Source organism: Salvelinus sp. IW2-2015, unplaced genomic scaffold, assembly GCF_002910315.2.
Source record: "Salvelinus sp. IW2-2015 unplaced genomic scaffold, ASM291031v2 Un_scaffold5623, whole genome shotgun sequence".
Taxonomy (NCBI): domain Eukaryota; kingdom Metazoa; phylum Chordata; class Actinopteri; order Salmoniformes; family Salmonidae; genus Salvelinus; species Salvelinus sp. IW2-2015.
This window is the reverse complement of record NW_019946888.1, coordinates 1-4,878: the sequence shown is the minus strand read 5'-3', so window position 1 is coordinate 4,878 and position 4,878 is coordinate 1.

Sequence of the window (4,878 nt, the reverse complement as noted above, 5' to 3'; positions counted from 1 at the left end):
CTGTTCACTGATGGTTAAATCCATTACTGTTCACTGATGGTTAAATCCACCATCTCTGATTTAATTTTGTCTACAAGAAACTATATCTTGTAGATTTTATCCTGAATTGATCAATTTGATCAAAATGAGGAGGGATAGTGTGTTGGAATAGTGTGTTGGAATAGTGTGTTGGAATAGTGTGTTGGAATAGTGTGTTGGAATAGTGTGTTGGAATAGTGTGTTGGAATAGTGTGTTGGCTAATAGTGGTCTTAGTATTGGACTTGGAGTGGTCTTAGGAGAGGACTTAGGACTGGTCTTAGGAGTTGTCTTAGGAGAGGACTTAGTAGATGATTTAGGAGTGGTCTTAGTAGTGGACTTAGGAGTGGTCTTAGTAGAGGACTTAGTAGTGGACTTAGGAGTGGTCTTAGTAGAGGACTTAGGAGTGGACTTAGGAGTGGTCTTAGTAGAGGACTTAGGAGTGGTCTTATTAGAGGACTTAGGAGTGGACTTAGGAGTGGACTTAGGAGTGGTCTTAGGAGTGGTCTTAGTAGAGGACTTAGGAGTGCTTAGTAGAGGACTTAGGAGTGGTCTTAGTAGTGGACTTAGGAGTGGTCTTAGTAGTGGACTTAGGAGTGGACTTAGGAGTGGACTTAGGAGAGGACTTAGGAGAGGACTTAGGAGAGGACTTAGGAGTGGACTTAGGAGTGGACTTAGGAGTGGACTTAGGAGTGGACTTAGGAGAGGACTTAGGAGAGGACTTAGGAGTGGACTTAGGCCAAACACTTCCAGAAGGTGTATTTGATATTGGACAAACACAGCTGTATGTTTAACTGAAGAGCTGATACAAGAGAGACTCTACAGCCAAACAAAGGAGCAGATTGAGCAGCGTCATACATAGCTGACACGCACATTATACAATAGGTCATAGACCTTACACACAACAGGTGACTCATTAAGTTGTTGTGTGTGTGTGTGTGTGTGTGTGTGTGTCAGAAGAAGAGCATAGGGAAGGAGGTCCAACTAGGAAAACTAGATTGTTGTAACTCAACCTACAGTTTTGTGCTCTGGCTGGACAGTGATGTCCTGTTGTGTGTCTCTGTTGTGTGTGTGTGTGTGTGTGTGTGGGTGTGTGGTGTGTGTGTTTGTGTGTGTGTGTGTGGTCTGGTGGGTGTGGTGTGTGTGTGTGTTCGTGTGTGTGTGTGGGTCTGTGTGTGTGTGTGTGTGTGTGTGTGTGTGGTGTGTGTGTGTGTGTGTGGTGTGGTGTTGTGTTGATAGATTAGTTATTTAGCTTGATTTGTCTACTATTGTTTGACAGACAGAACCGCGCATTGACCGCGTCATGTGATTGCGTTCATGTAGATTTCGATCGTGCTCTGTCAGAAAGACCGCCACTTCATTATTTCCTTTTGTATTTTAATACTTTCTGTGTTGTTGATCTTGCATTCATGCGTCGTGTGTGTGTGTAGGCGTTAGTGCAAGCTAGCAGCATTCTTCTCAGTGAAGCTCTGCATCTCACGCCCCGGTCTAACCACCCGTACTCTACCCTTCAACTTAAAACTCATCACTACCTCGGCTACCACCCGGTACTCTCCCTTCACCTTAGAGACTAATCTACTACCCGGCTACCACCGCTACTCTACCCTCACCTAGACGATCGATACTACCCGGCTACCACCCCGGATACTCTACCCTTCACCTTTAGAGACTATCACTACCAAGCTACCACCCGGTAGTCTTACCCTTCACTAGAGCGATCACTACCCAGCTAACCACCCGGTAACTCTACCCTTCACTTAGAGACTATCACACCCAGCTACACACCGTTACTTTACCCTGCGACCTTAGAGAACTATCCTAAGCCAGCTACCACCCGGTAATCTACCTCTGCACCTTAGAGACGATTCACAGAAGCCAGGGGGCTTTTACCAACCCGGTAACTCTTACCCTCGCACCTTACGAGACATCTAGCCAGCTACCACACCAGTAATCTACCTGCACCTTAGAGGACTATCCCCTAGCCAGCCTACCACCCAGTAATCTACACCTGCACCTTAGAGACGATCACTACCCAGGCTACCACCCGGTACTGCTACCCTTCACCTTAGAGACGATCACTACCCAGCTACCACACCGGACTCACCCTGCACCTTGAACCAGCCACTACCCGAAGCTAACCACCCGGTACTCTATTCCCTCACCTGAGACCAGCACTACCCGGCTACCAACCCGGTACTGCTACCTTCCCTTAGAGACAGCACTACACAGCCGGCTACCACCCAGTACTCTAGACCCTTCTACCTTAGAAGACCAGCACTACCCGGCTACCACCTCAGTACTCTACTACCTTCACCTTAGAGAACAGCACGACCCGGCTACCACACACGGAACTCTATCATATAATATTACTGCCATTCTATACTGTATTCTGGACATACTCATCCCCTACTATGACAGTTGAGAGTCAGAAGTTTACACAATACACCTTAGCCAATAATTCTAAACTCAAGTTTTGACTTCACAATTACCTGAGCATTATATATACCTCGTGAGTAAAAAGTCGCCATGTGGCTTTAGGTCAGTTTTAAGGAACACCACTAATTGTATTAGAATGGTGAAAAATCGTACGGCCCTGTGAGTGTAGATAGAGCTTTTTATGCTCGTGTATTTGTTTGGTGTCAGTGGTGTGATATTGGTGGCCAGGCATTATTGATCCTTTTTCTATGAGTTGTATTTCTGTGTAGTTGTGGGCACGGTGTGGTCGTCATCAGAGCAGCTGCTTCTACCGTTGTCTTCTGAGACTGAGAACCATTACTAGGTTGCCTTTCCCAACCCTGTATTGGTGGGCATATGTAGTGTCATTGTGTGTGAGCGCTGCCGCACGAACTACCACAGTTAGCTTTTACGGGCCTCCGTTTGTTAATGTTATCTTTGTTTTTTTAGTGCGAGGATAGTAGATATTATACTAAAATAAGTAGTACGCTCTCACCAAGGCCTGCGCCTTGTTCCATTCCTTTCGAACGAGCGGTAAGACAATGTTGCCAAATATATAGCTAGAGAGAAGATAATTTAATTTCAGCTTTTAGTTTCTTTCACACATTCCAGTGGTCCAGAGTTGTACATTACACTCAATTTAGTATAACTGAATGCATTGCTAATTAATATTGTTTACCTGGGTCTAAAAAACTTTTGGTGCGACGCTTTCCCAAGTAGCCTTCCCACAATAAGGTAAATTTATCGAATTTCCTTCCTAGAAGAGAGCTAGGTGGTAGACTGATCAGGTCTACGAAAGGCCTCCTTGCACGCCATACAGCGCTATTTTAGTTGTCTGCAGCCTACTCTAATATGTTCAATGGGACTAATGAGTCGGGCTTTATGTGAATGACCACTCCAATACCTTGACTTTGTTGCCTTAAGCCATTTAGCCTACACTTTCGAGAAGAATGCTTGGGGGTCATTGTCCATTGGTAACGACCTCAATTACGACAAGGCTGTTAACTCCTGACCTGATTTGAGATTTTGCCTTCAATAGTATCCACCTAATTTCCTCCTCAAAGCCTAGATCTTATTGTGAAGTGCAACCAGTCCCTCTGCAAGCAAATCACCGCCGCACACATGAATGCTGCCAACCCCGTGCTTCACGGTGGTATGGTGTTATTGTGGCTTGAACCTCCCTTGTTGTTTCCTCATACATAACGATGGTGCATTTTATGGCCAAACAGTTCTATTTTGTTTTCATCAGACCAAGGACATTTCTTTCCAAATAAGTACATCTCTTGGTCCCCATGTGCAGTGCAAAACCGTAGTCTGTGCTTTTTTATGGCGGTTTTTGGGAGCAGTGCTTCTTCTTTCTGTAGTCTTTCAGGTAGCCTTATTCGGGTTATGGCGATACTAGGCTCATTTTAACTGTGGATCTAGATACGTTTTGGACCTGTTTCCTCAACTCTTCACAAGGTCACTTTTGCTTTGTTTCGGGATTGATTGCACTTTTCACACAACGTAGTTCATGCTCTAGAGACAGAAACGCGTCTCATTCCTGAGCGGTATGAATGGCTGGTTACCATGGTGTTTATTACTTGCGTACTATTGGTTTGTAACGAGATGGACTCGGTACTTCCGGCATTTGGAAATTGCTTCCCTAGGACTGCACAGAGCTTGTGTGGTCTACCAATTTTTCTCTGAGTCTTGGCTGATTCTCTTTTGATTTACCCCATGATGTCAAGCAAAGAGGCACGACGTTTGAAGGTAGGGCCCTTGAAATACATCATAGTAACCTCCAAGTGACTCAAATTATGTAAATATGCATATTCAAGAAGCTTCTACGAAGGGCCATGAACCTTATGTCTGGAATTTTCCAAGTCTGTTTCATGCGCACAGGTCAACTTAGTGTCTGTAAGACTTCTGACTACCGACTGGCATTCTGTGGAACTAGTGGTGAATTTATAGTGAAATAATTGCTGTTCTTGTAAACAATGTTGGAGGAAATGTGTGTCATGCACAAAAGTAGGATGTCCGAAGCGACTCAGCCAAAACTAAGGATTGGGTGTAGACAAGAAGATTTGTTGAGTGGGTTGAAAAATGAGTTTTAATGACGTCCAACCTAAGTGTAATGTAACTAGAACCGGACTTCAACTGGTCACTGACTGCATTGCAATGCTGTACCTGCGACATAGTCATCCCTATATAACTGCCGCGTGTGTATACATACCTGTATTCTTTGTGACAGGTTTCCATAAGCCTCATCTAGGTATACTTACGTGTTTTTCTGGTGCAATACTTGTATTCTGACATAGCTGCATGCCTATGATAACTACTGCGGGTATCCTACTGTAATTCTGACAGTAGGCTCATCCTGTATGATAACGTACGTGTGCTGTACGGATACTGTTGATTTCTGACAT